The sequence below is a fragment of the Prionailurus viverrinus genome, chromosome X (assembly GCF_022837055.1).
Source record: "Prionailurus viverrinus isolate Anna chromosome X, UM_Priviv_1.0, whole genome shotgun sequence".
Taxonomy (NCBI): Eukaryota; Metazoa; Chordata; class Mammalia; order Carnivora; family Felidae; genus Prionailurus; species Prionailurus viverrinus.
Genome location: NC_062579.1, coordinates 7,537,774 through 7,549,795, shown reverse-complemented (window position 1 = coordinate 7,549,795; position 12,022 = coordinate 7,537,774).

Genomic DNA, 12,022 nt, shown 5'->3' with positions numbered 1-12,022 from the left:
TTGGGTTGTCCTAACTAGGGATGCGTGGTGGATGCTGATCAACCTCCTACAATGCCCAGGACAGCCCCCTAAGTCACATCTGGCCCCCAAATGTCAGCAGTTAAGAAACTAGGTTAAGAAACCTTGCCGCGTCTTCACAGGACCCATCGCTTTGTGGTACACCTACTTCCTTCTGTCTGAGTCCGGCCACTCCTTCGCTCTTCTCCACTTTCAATACCTTTAGAATCACAGAACACTTGTGTCGCAAGACATGATCTTAGTCGGGTTCCCCCCCCGGAAGCAGACTCGGGGACAAGGTTCAAGTGTAAGTTATCAGGAGGTGGAGGAAACAATAGGAGGTGAGGAAGTGAGTCAGGGAGCAGAAGGAAGATAATAACAGATGCAGAGTCAGGGAGGGTACATCTCAGTTATCCCTGAGGCAAGGGAGCCAGGGTATCTACCCACAAACCCACAGCAGTCATTAGCTGAGGACTGCTCCAGGGATGTTGATTCCCTGACACCTTCGGTCTTCCGCCTGAGTGGTAAAGCAGGATTCGGAGGTCAGAGAGAGTCCTCCAGTGACAAAATGTAGGCACTGGGAGTTAGAAGTCAGGCCGGTGTGCCATGAAGCAGTTAAGAGTGATGGGCTATGTGCAGGACAGTGACAGCATCCACTTCATGGCTTTGTCACCATGGCTTTGCTAATGAGCGCGGGCTCGGGGGTCTGAGTGCTTGGATGCAAAATCTGGATGTGGCATTGACTTGGCCTGGGACCTTGAACAAGTTACCCTTCTCACTTCAGTTTCCTCCACTGCCAGACAGAAATGTCAGTAGTGCTGACCTCACAGGGCTGCCGCGGGAATGACACAAGAAAATGCCAGTGAATCGCACAGAGTGTCTCGCACAGGCAGCCTTGGCCGTGGTAGTCATCGAGGTCATAATAATAGCTGTCCGTGGCTGAGCATTTACTTCATGCCAGGGGCCCCCGTAAGTATATGGCACACGCTAACTCGTTTAATCTTCCCAATGACTCTTTGATGTAGGAAGCATCGTTATCCCTGTTTCGCCGGTACCTGCGAGGTGCTGAAAGGTCAGCCGCGTCAAGTTGTGCTGCTTGAGATAAGATCGGAAAGTTGGGAGCCATCAGTTATATAAAGAAGGAGAAAAGGACATTCCAAAAGTAGGAAGTTTGCAGTGTCCATGTATGCTAAATCAGAGTCTTCTGGAAAACCTTTCTCTCCTTGTGTGGTGACAGAGTCAGACACTGAAATATGACCAAATATTTCCTGATGCTCCGAGTGCCAGGTGTAATCATTCACCTGAATTGCATGGTGACATTTTGCCCAAGCCCTGTGCTCGCCAAAGCAAGCGGTGGGTGGCCGCTCGATCCTGAGGAATGCGGTCTTTTTCTCCCCGTGGCCCACAATCACAATGAAACCTGACCTTTGCGGTTTCATTTTCGGGCTTTTGAAATGAAGACGTCGGGATCCAAAATTGGACAACGTTGTCAGCAGGGAGACGCCTGGAAGCAGAAGATTTATGGTAATAAAAACTTGTGCTCTCAAAGGACCGGCTAAATTACAGTTGGCACAGGGCATATTAGAGCTCGTCCAGATTTACTGTCAGCCCTCCGAATTCACAGCCTTAAAAGGCAATAAATTGTTGGAGGAGTGCACCGCTTAAGCAGATCAGAGGTAAAAACCAAAGCAGAGAGCCTATAAAATGAAAATTATTGGATTCCAAACTTTTCTCCTAAATTTTATCAAAATATAAGATCTCCGGACATGAACGGGGGTGTTAAGGAGTCTGAAATTCCTGTTGCCACCTGATCCCTCTGTCTGATTCTCCCTTACCCCCGATCTTGGGGGGGGGGGGAGTGTCTCAAGGTGTTTGAAGAAGAAAAAGGTTGAACAGCAGCCAGCAAATGAGTTCACATCACTTTGCTCATTTATCCCAGTCTGTTTTTGCCCTTCGGTGCTCTAAAATTGTGAACACTAAATCTGAAAATTGCGAATACCTCAAAAAAAAAAAAAGGAAAAAGAAAAAAGAAAAAAAAAAGGAAGGCTCGCTCACCATGAGTATCCTATAAGACTTTATGGTATTAAGCATAGATTTTATTCCTTTCGTGACACACCCATCTGTAATACGAATATCCTTAATTTACAAGTAAATTTAACACATTTATCAAGTTAGAAAATGCTCTGCCAGCATTATAGGCAGTATAATAAGGGGATGATGATTAAATATTTATTCATACCATCCTTAATAAGCAAAATATTTCTCCTAAGGAAGCTGAAAAGTTAAGAAGCGGGGGCGGGGAATGTGAACATAAAAGAATACAGAACAAAGTGTAATCAATGGTGAAAATCTATATCTTAGCCCTGCTTAACGGATGACAGCTCTGTGCTGCCTCAGCCTGGCACATCCTCCTGGGCGCAACGTTCCGCCAACCTGCCCTCTCTCCCGAAACACACACTATCTAGTTCTCTCCTAACGGTGCAAGCCAAGACAAAAACTCCCAGATAAATAGGAAACAGAAACAGTCTTTCAGTGTGTTTTACCTCGAATAACCGTGCCCACGAGAGTCAAAGGTGATGAAATTCTATCCAACTTGAGGAATATAACAGTATTCCTTCTTTCTTCACGCTAGCCCTTAGGAAATGAAATTCCACACCCTCCTGTTATAGCCCAGCCCAATTTTTTACAAGCAAGAACGTGAAAAAAGATCTGGCTTATGACTAACCTAACTCCTTAATCTTGCACGTTAAGCCACTCTTCCCTTTGATTGTCCTCACTCGATGTAGACAAGCTGTCATTTATCTAATATCCACTTCCTTATTTCTCTTTATCTTCTCCGAGTCCCTCAATTTCACTGCCATTCTTGTTTTTTACATCTAGGCATTTATTTTCTGGGCTGTGTGTGAACTCTCGAAGGTTCTTAAACTTCATAAGTTTTGGAGTTCAGAATTACATAGGTTATTTAAAAGAGGCCTTGAGGCATCTGGGTGGCTCAGTCTGTTAAGCATCCAACTCCTGATTTCAGCTCAGATCATGATCTCATGGTTCGTGAGATTGAGCCCTGCATTGGGCTGTGCACTGACAGTGTGGAGCCTGCTTGGGATTCTCTCTCTCTCTCTCTCTCTCTCTCTCTCTCTCTCTCTCTCTCTCTCAATAAATAAACATTTAAAAAGTAAAAATAAAAGAGGCCTTAACCAAGACTGTATATGAGCTCTTTTTTATTTCAAATGTATTTACTATAAACATAAATATATTCCTTTTGTAAAAAAAAAAATAAACAGTATAGAAACACGTGGGTTAAAAAAAAAAAGTCCATCTCAGGACACCTAGGTGGCTCAGTCCGTTGAGCTTCCAACTTCAGCCCAGGTCGTTATCTTGCGGTTCATGAGTTCAAGCCCCGCGTCAGGCTCTGTGCTGAGAGCTCAGAGCCTGGAGCCCGCTTGGGATTCTATGTCTCCCTCTCTCTCTGCCCCTCCCCTGCTCGCCCTATCTCTCTTGGACTATTATCTCCCCATTTACAGACCCATGTGCATACATAAACAGGTAGTATGTTGAATTTTATAGAGATTATTTATCTTTGTTTATAGAATTTATCTTTGTATACTTCTTGGCAATTTTGTTATACTGATATATAAGACAAAACTGTTCAATACTAAAATGGATGTAACTTCAGTTGGGGACAGAGGCTAGGAATGACAATGACTTCAACAAATTAGATCACTTCTTTCTCACCGTGGGAGAAACTAGCTCATTGTTCTCCACACCATATTCAGTTTGGCATACAGTTAAACTGCACTTCCCAGACCCCTTAGAGTTGACCATATCCATTTGACTGAGGTCCACCATTCTTAACAAGTAGATCTTGGTACTGTCTGCTGTGCTTAGCCTCTGGACCTTGTAGGGATCTGAATGTGTGAGTCTCCAGGCTGTCATCCTTTCTTTGATTACAATATATCCCGTGTCTGATGCCTATCCATTACTATATAATCTCGGAACACTATCGCAAGATGATGTTCATAGCATAAGAAAATGTAGCAAAGTCTCATATAAGGTCTCAAAAAACAATATAGAATTCCCCAAAGTTCCAGATCAATTAATCTGTTCACTGCCTCAGAATTCTAGGAGCCCCTGTCTTCCCAGAAGGCCACTGGATTAACACCAAGGAATCACAGTCTGTGTGTATCAAGATTTTAGTGTTCCCTGCCTCAGGCCATGCCCCCACTTGAGGCTGACGTGAAGTATTATGGTTCTCCTGGCCCCTGGCTCGTAATCCTGATTCCTTGCTCCTAATCAGGGGCATAAACTGAGCCCTCTATGAAGATGCTAGCTTAATGTTCATATTGGTTGTGGCAGAGATTGTCAAGGTATTCACCAAACCCGTCTCCTCTTCTTGAGCCCACAGCTAGACTACATTTCCCAGCTTCCCTTGCAGCCAGGTGTGGCTAGATGCCTTAGTTCTGGTCTATGGATTGTGGGAAGAAGTGATATGTACTACTTCCAGCCCTGGCCCATAGGGATATTTGTCAGCTTTCAAGTAAACGTGGGCAGATTTTTAATGCCTATATAAGAACAAAGTTGTGAATTAAGTGTGAGAGGAGAAAAGAAGACATTTCAGGGGAGGAAAGAGGAAATTATAGATGAGGATACACTTTTTTTAAAGAGAGGGCAGAATATATGTTATATATACATCCAAAAGAAATACTTGGGGAAAAACTCTCCGGACTACATAGCATGCCCCAATCATATACAAATCAAACCCTTTAGTTTAGTATAAACTATAATGAATATTCAGTCATAGGCCCAACCAACAGTTTTAAAGTCTTACGAGAGGGCTGAAGTGTGACTCAATGACAAGACAAGTACCTGGATTAGGGGCTCCGATGTAAATCAAGGTGGGTTCACATCCTGGCCCTGTTGTTTATTAACTGGGTAAATTTAGATTAATCATTTAGTGACTCCAGCTTTCTGTTTCACAACTTCAAATACAGATAAAAATCCTACTTGTCTCATAGATTAAATTAAATCATGCATATAAAGTGCTTAGAACAAAGCCATGCACAGAATCACTCATTAAATTCACGACCTGTGGCAGAGACATTTACTGCTCTCTGCATATTCATGTGCACCCCCATATTTCCCAGGCCCTTTAAAGTTGAACAAGACTATGTACCTAGATCTGTCCAGTGAACTGTGAGCATGTGATGTGTGTCACTTCTGGGTCAAAACATTTAAGAGCCAATAGACGACCTTTCAGCTCTCTTCTCTAGAGACGTGACTGCAGGGGCTACAAGATGAGACAGCAAAGACACAAGATGGAAACAGTGTCCATTGCTGAGTCTTCAAAAGGAGGATGGCCGCCTTGAGTCACTGTCTCCTCTCAGACTTCTTGTGAGTGGGAAATACGCCTTTGTTGGGCTCAACCACTGAGACTTCAGGATGTTGTTGCCCAGCATGGCCTAGGCTAACCTAATACACCATTATAATGCAGTCTCATTATATGCACAACCAGATACATTCAATTATGTAATCTTGGCAAAAAACAAAATTAAGAGAGAAGGAATGGATTGGAAAAATTATATTGTTGAAATGTCCGCCTTACCCAAAGCAATCTATAGATTCAAGGCAATCTCTGTCAAAGTACCAACAGCATTTGTCACAGAACTAGAACAACAAATACTCAATCTACATTGGACCACAAAAGACCCCACATAGCCAAAGCAATCTTGAAAAAGAAAAACAAAGCTGGGAGTGTCACAATTCCAAATTTCAAGACCTACTACAAAGCTGTAGTAATCAAAACAGTGTGGTACTGGCACAAAAATAGACATGTAGATTAATGGAACAGACTAGAGAGCCCAGAAATAAACCTATGATTATACGGTTAATTAGCCTATGACAAAGGAGGCAAGAATACACAATGGGGAAAGGACAGTCTCTTTAATAAGTGATGCTGGAAAAACTGGACAGCCACATGTAAAAAACATAAAACTGGACCACTTTTTCACACTACACACAAAAACAAACTCAAAATGATTAAAGCCCTAAGTGCACATGGGTGGCTCAGTCAGTTAAGCATCCAACTCTTGGTTTCAGCTCAGGTTGTGATCTCACCATTCATGAGTTCGAGCCCCACATCAGGCTCCATAGCTGGCAGCGTGGAGCCTGCTTGGGATTCTCTCTCTCTCCCTCTCTCTCTGCCCCTCCCCTGCTGTCTCTGTTCCTCCCAAAACAAATAAACTTAAAAAAAAAGCTTTAAAAAAATGATTAAAGACCTAAATGTGAGACCTGAAAGCATAAAAATCCTAGAACAGAACACAGACCATAATTTCTCTGGCATTGGCCTTAGAAACATTTTCTTAGATATGTCCCCTGAGGCAAGAGAAACAAAAGCAAATATAAACTACTGGAACTACATTAAAATAAAAAGCTTCTGTACAGTGAAGGAAACCATCAACAAAACAAAAAGGCAACTGACTGAGAGAAAATATTTGCAAATGATATATCCAACAAAGGATTAATATCCAAAATATATAAAGAACTTCTATAATTCAGTACCAAAAAACAATATGATTTAAAAATGGGCAGAGGACCTGAATAGACATTTTCCCAAAGAAGACATCCAGATGGCTAACAGACGCATGAAAAGATGCTTAACATCACTCATCATCAGGGAAATGCACATCAAATCTGCAATGAGATTATCACCTTACATCTGTTAGAATGGCTAAAATCAAAAAGACAAGACATAACAAGTGTTGGCAAGGATGTCGAGAAAAGGAAACCCTGATACAATGTTGGTTGGAATGTAAATTAGTACAGCCACTGTGGAAAACAGTATGGAGGCTCCTCAAAAATTAAAAATAAAAATATCATATGATCCAATAATTCCACTATTGGATATTTACCCAGAGAAAACAAAAACCCTAATTTGAAAAGATCTATGTACCTTTATGTTTATTGCAGCATTTTTTTACAATAGTCAAGATGTGAAAGCAACGTAAGTGTCTATCCATAGATAAATGGATAAGGAAGATGTGTTGTGTCTGTGTGTGTGTGTGTATACAGAACAGAATATGATACAGCCATAAAAAAAAGATGAGATTGTGTCATTTGAGACCATTTGAATGAACCTAGAGAGTACCATGCTAAGTGAAATAAGTCAGATCAAGAAAGACAAATACCACATGACTTCACTCGTATGTGGAACCTAGAAAAAAATTAATAAACAACCAAAAAGCAGAATCATGCCTAAAAATACAGAGAACAAACTGATGGTTGCCAGGGGGTGGGGGCTGGAGTGTTGGGTAAAATGGGGGAGGGAGAGTGGGAGATACAGGCTTCCAGTTATAGAATGAATAAGTCACGAGAATAAAAGGCACAGGATAAGGAGTAGAGTCAATGATAGTGTAATAGCGCTGTCTGGTGACAGATGGTGACTACACTTGTGAGCACAGCATAACATATAGAGGTGTCAAACCACCATGCTGCACACCTCGAAACTATTGTGACATTGTGTGTCACCTATACTCAAATTTTTTAAATTACCCAAAAAGAGAAGGAAATACCATTCTGCTCCCTTTTTCACTCAAAAAGTACAAGCTCCAGCACAAGTATGAGGTAAGAATCATCCATGTATGGATGCACCCTCATTTGGTCCCTGTTTTTACTGCCTCTTATTTAGTATAAGCATCTCACTAGCTAAATATAGCTGTAGTTTTTAAAGATGCATATTTCATGAACATTGTATTCCCTAAACAGACAACATTTTTACCCCATGCTCAACTGAAAAGAAAAACTCAGAATTCTGTTCCAAAGCTGGTGAAAAATGCAGCTGTGTTGGGCTTACTAAGAGAAAGTAAATCTCTTGCCAGCCAGTGTGGCACTTTTCCTAAGGGATCTTCATGAATCATTTTGACCAGAGGAACTTCCCGGCTAATTTTAGACCCTGACCTCCGTGTGCGATGTAACTCCAGCTGATTACTGTGAGCCTGAAATGATAGGACAGTGAAATTTGATAAGTATATAGAATTATTGGAACATAGTAGACATTCAGTAAATGTTAACCTCTACCCTCGGCTGCCACATTTACTTGAACAGCATACTTCAGAGGCCCCAGTCCAATGGATGACCTTCTCCTGGTCGGGGCTAGCGAATCCACGTTGGGTGAAAGAGGAATGTTTACACCACCCCTCTGCATCAACACACCCCCTTATGTTTCCATACAAGAAGGGGCCTCCACACCTCTCTACCTGATGACCAAGGGTCAGTGGGAACATCTACAGTCTCTGCCCATTGGTTAGAGTCTAGGCTATTCATCGGGTACTATTTTTCTCAATCGATAGGGTTATGGAGCTTTAAGGGCCACAGTCCACTTGGGCACATTCTGCCTTTGCTCCTCTTGAGCTCAAGTGGCGTTTCCTTGCCTTCTCTCTCAATGTGTCCTACCAGCCACTCTGTAAGCGAGGCAGGCGTGTACCCCCCTGAAGTAATGTGGGGGGGTGGACATAAAGACTGCCCTGTAGACTCCACTCTTCCAACAGGCAAATAGAGGGGTCTGGGCTCAAAGAGAAAGCAGGAAGTTCCACGCCAGGCATCTCTCTAAAGTGTATTTCGTTCCAGAGAACCCTGTATTTGAGAGTTAAGAGACTTGCATCCAGCCATTCATGCTGACATCATTTGGGTACTTTGTTTATAGTCTCCATCACCCAGAAGCTTGGGAAGGATAAAGGGTGAGTGCAAAGCTCACCTCAATCCCTGGCACAAAGAAAGCCACACCTTCCCTTGGGACATTATCCATAAATGTTCCCTTTAGAAGGAGATCAACAGGACGCTTATTATGATGAGCACTGAGTAATGTACAGAATTGTTGAATCATTATGTTGTACACCTGAAACTAATATCATACTGTATGTTAATTATACTTCGAGAAAAAAAAAAGAGAAAATGTTGTCCTTATAAACTGCCCTAGCTCCCTTTCTTATCCTTTGTAGAATTACAGGAATTATAACTAAAGACTCATCTGGAAATAAGTTATGACAGCGACGTGTTGCCAGACTTCATCTCTAAGAATTGTTACAGCCATTCATTCAGTAGTAGCTTGGGAGAGGGAGCCTCTTATGTGGTTACATATTAAAGTACTGCATCACTTATGAAAGAAATTACACTGCTCCGTTACAATGCATTTCTTTATCGCACAATAGAATAAAATATGCAAAATCTGATATACTCAATGTGCACAGACCAAAGCTGTTTATTCCTGCTGGGTCTTATTATGAAGACAAATGCTGTAGAAATGGGCGTTCATATATTTCTGTTTATATTATGTATACATAAAGATGTATACATAGGCCTGTAGATGTGGAAAATATTTTAATAAGCAAAAGCCTAAAATACCCAATGTAACAAAGTGAGCTAAAACTTTGGGGTTTTTAGGAATTGCACAGAGCTCGCCTTCGGATGGAGTGTAATATAATTAAGAGGTGAGGGCGGCTCAGGCCATGGGAGTCAGAGAAGCCACCAGCCATGTGGGATATATTCCACGTGCTGAACACAGGAGAAACTAAACATACAGATGCATCTTCCAAGAAGGCCACTTCGTGAACCTAATTAAAAAATTACAATCTCTGTGGTGTGTGTTCCATGCCCCACACCTGTGGGATTTGCTTTCTTCTGATGTGCGTTGCTATCTTCCACAAGTTTCTGTTAAGATGCTACATGCCCACTGATTCCCGCCCCTCCCCCGGTACATGTTACTCCTAGTCAAATTTTTAAAAAGGCAGTAGTGACTCTTGATTGTATTTATCACATTATGTGGTGACTGCAGCCCACTAAATTTATTATCTTTCACGAGGTTTTTAGTGTAAGCTCTGGAGAAATTTTCAGGTAGGGGAAAGCTGGTAACAACTAATAGGTAGGGAAGCACCTGGGTGGCTCAGTCGATTAAGCGACCACCTCTTGATTCTGGCTCAGGTCGTGATCTCACAGTTCATGAGATCAAGCCCCATGTTGGGCTCGGTGCTGACAGCAAGGAGCCTGCTTGGGATTCTCTCTCTCCCTCCCTCTCTCTTCTCTCTCCCTCCCTCCCTCCCTTTCTGCCTCTTTCTGCTTCTTCCCTGTTCATGCTCCCTCTCTCTCTCTCTGTCTCTCAAAATAAGTATGTCTTTACCACATATGTATGTACTGGCAAGCAAACCACAACTGCTGTGCATACTTTAAAAAATTTTTTAGGGGGCGCCTGGGTGGTGCAGTCGGTTGAGCGTCCGACTTCGGCCAGGTCACGGTCTCGCGGTCCGGGAGTTCGAGCCCCGCGTCAGGCTCTGGGCTGATGGCTCGGAGCCTGGAGCCTGTTTCCGATTCTGTGTCTCCCTCTCTCTCTGCCCCTCCCCTGTTCATGCTCTGTCTCTCTCTGTCCCAAAAATAAATAAACGTTGAAAAAATAATTTTTTAATGTTTATTTTTGAGAGACAGACAGAGACAGCACAAGGAGGGGAGAGGCAGAGAGAGAGGGAGACCCAGAATCCGAAGCAGGTTCCAGACTCCAAGCTGTCAGCACAGAGCCCAACGAGGGGCTCGAACCCGCAAACTGTGAGATCATGACCCAAGCCGGTCGGTGCTTAACCGCGGGAGCCACCCAGGCACCCCGTGCCTCCTTTTAAATGCTCCATAAATAGTATCATACTTTGCGCATTCCTCTACATCATGCGTTCTCAACTGGAATGATAATTGGTTCTTGGGGGGGTGGAATTAGGAATAAATGTCTAAAAAGACTCTTTGGGGCAGCAATAAAGGAAAAAATTTTGAGAAACCCCATCCTACATTTGGCTATGTCCCCTTAGTTTTCTGCCTGTAAGATGTGTCTGTAGCTTTATGTGTGTAAGATGTGTCTGTGTTGATGTGTATAACTCAAGTTTATTCCTTTCCACCATGATGAGCATTCCTTTGCATGAGCGTGTGTATCCATTCCTCCGTGCAGAACGGGTCAGTTGCTTCTGCACCTATGGACATCCTTGAGTATGTCTCCTCACTCACAGGTAAGGGAATCTCCCTGTGATATACACCTAAAGGTGGCAGCATTGCTGGGGCTTCAGTAGAAGCATATTCAGCCTTACTAAACGTGGGTCAAGCAGTTACAGAGCCACCCAGATTCAGAGAGACATAAACCCCACCTCTTGGAAGAAATTTCAAAGAATGTGCAGCCATCTTTAACTTCTCCACGTTGGGGACTTGCGGGGGGCATGGTCCCCACCTTCCCACCAGTGCAGCTCAGTGCAGAAGAAAACTCACTCTTTCTGTCAGTACTCTCTACTTATATCCATCCAGTCACCTATTTTTGTGGACTGTGTGTGTGTGTGTGTGTGTGTGTATGTGTGCATCCATCCTTAAGGTTGTTTTCATACAGAGAAGAGTAGTTTGGGGTTCGGTGTGTGTCTGTGGTTTTTTTAATTTTAATGCTTATTTATTTTTGAGAGAGAGGGAGAGATGGAGTGCGAGTGGGGAAGGGGCAGAGAGAGAGGGAGACACAGAATTCAAAGCAGGCTCCAGGCTCTGAGCTGTCAGCAGAGCCCAACGCAGGGCTCGAACTCATGGAGTGCGAGACCATGACCTGAGCTGTAGTCAGACACTTAACCAACTGAGCCACCCAGGCACCCCTCTGTGTGTGTGTGTGTGTGTGTGTGTGTGTTTTAAAACTCAACATTCAATGTATTTAAATTACAAATTCAAAAATCTAATTCCTTAAGGTTTTTTTTGAAATGGCTGAAAAAATTTTACAAATGGTAATAGTATTGCACATTATGTTAAAAATGTCATTACCTTGGGGCACCTGGGTGGCTCAGACAGCTGAGCGTCCGACTTTAGCTCAGGTCGTGATCTCATGGTTCGTGGGTTTGAACCCCACATCGGGCTCTGTACCGACAGCTCGGAACCTGGAGCCTGTTTCAGATTCTGTGTCCCCCTCTCTCTCTGCCCCTCCCCTGCTTGCACTCTGTCTCTCTCTCAGAAATAAATAAAAAACATTTTTAAAAAA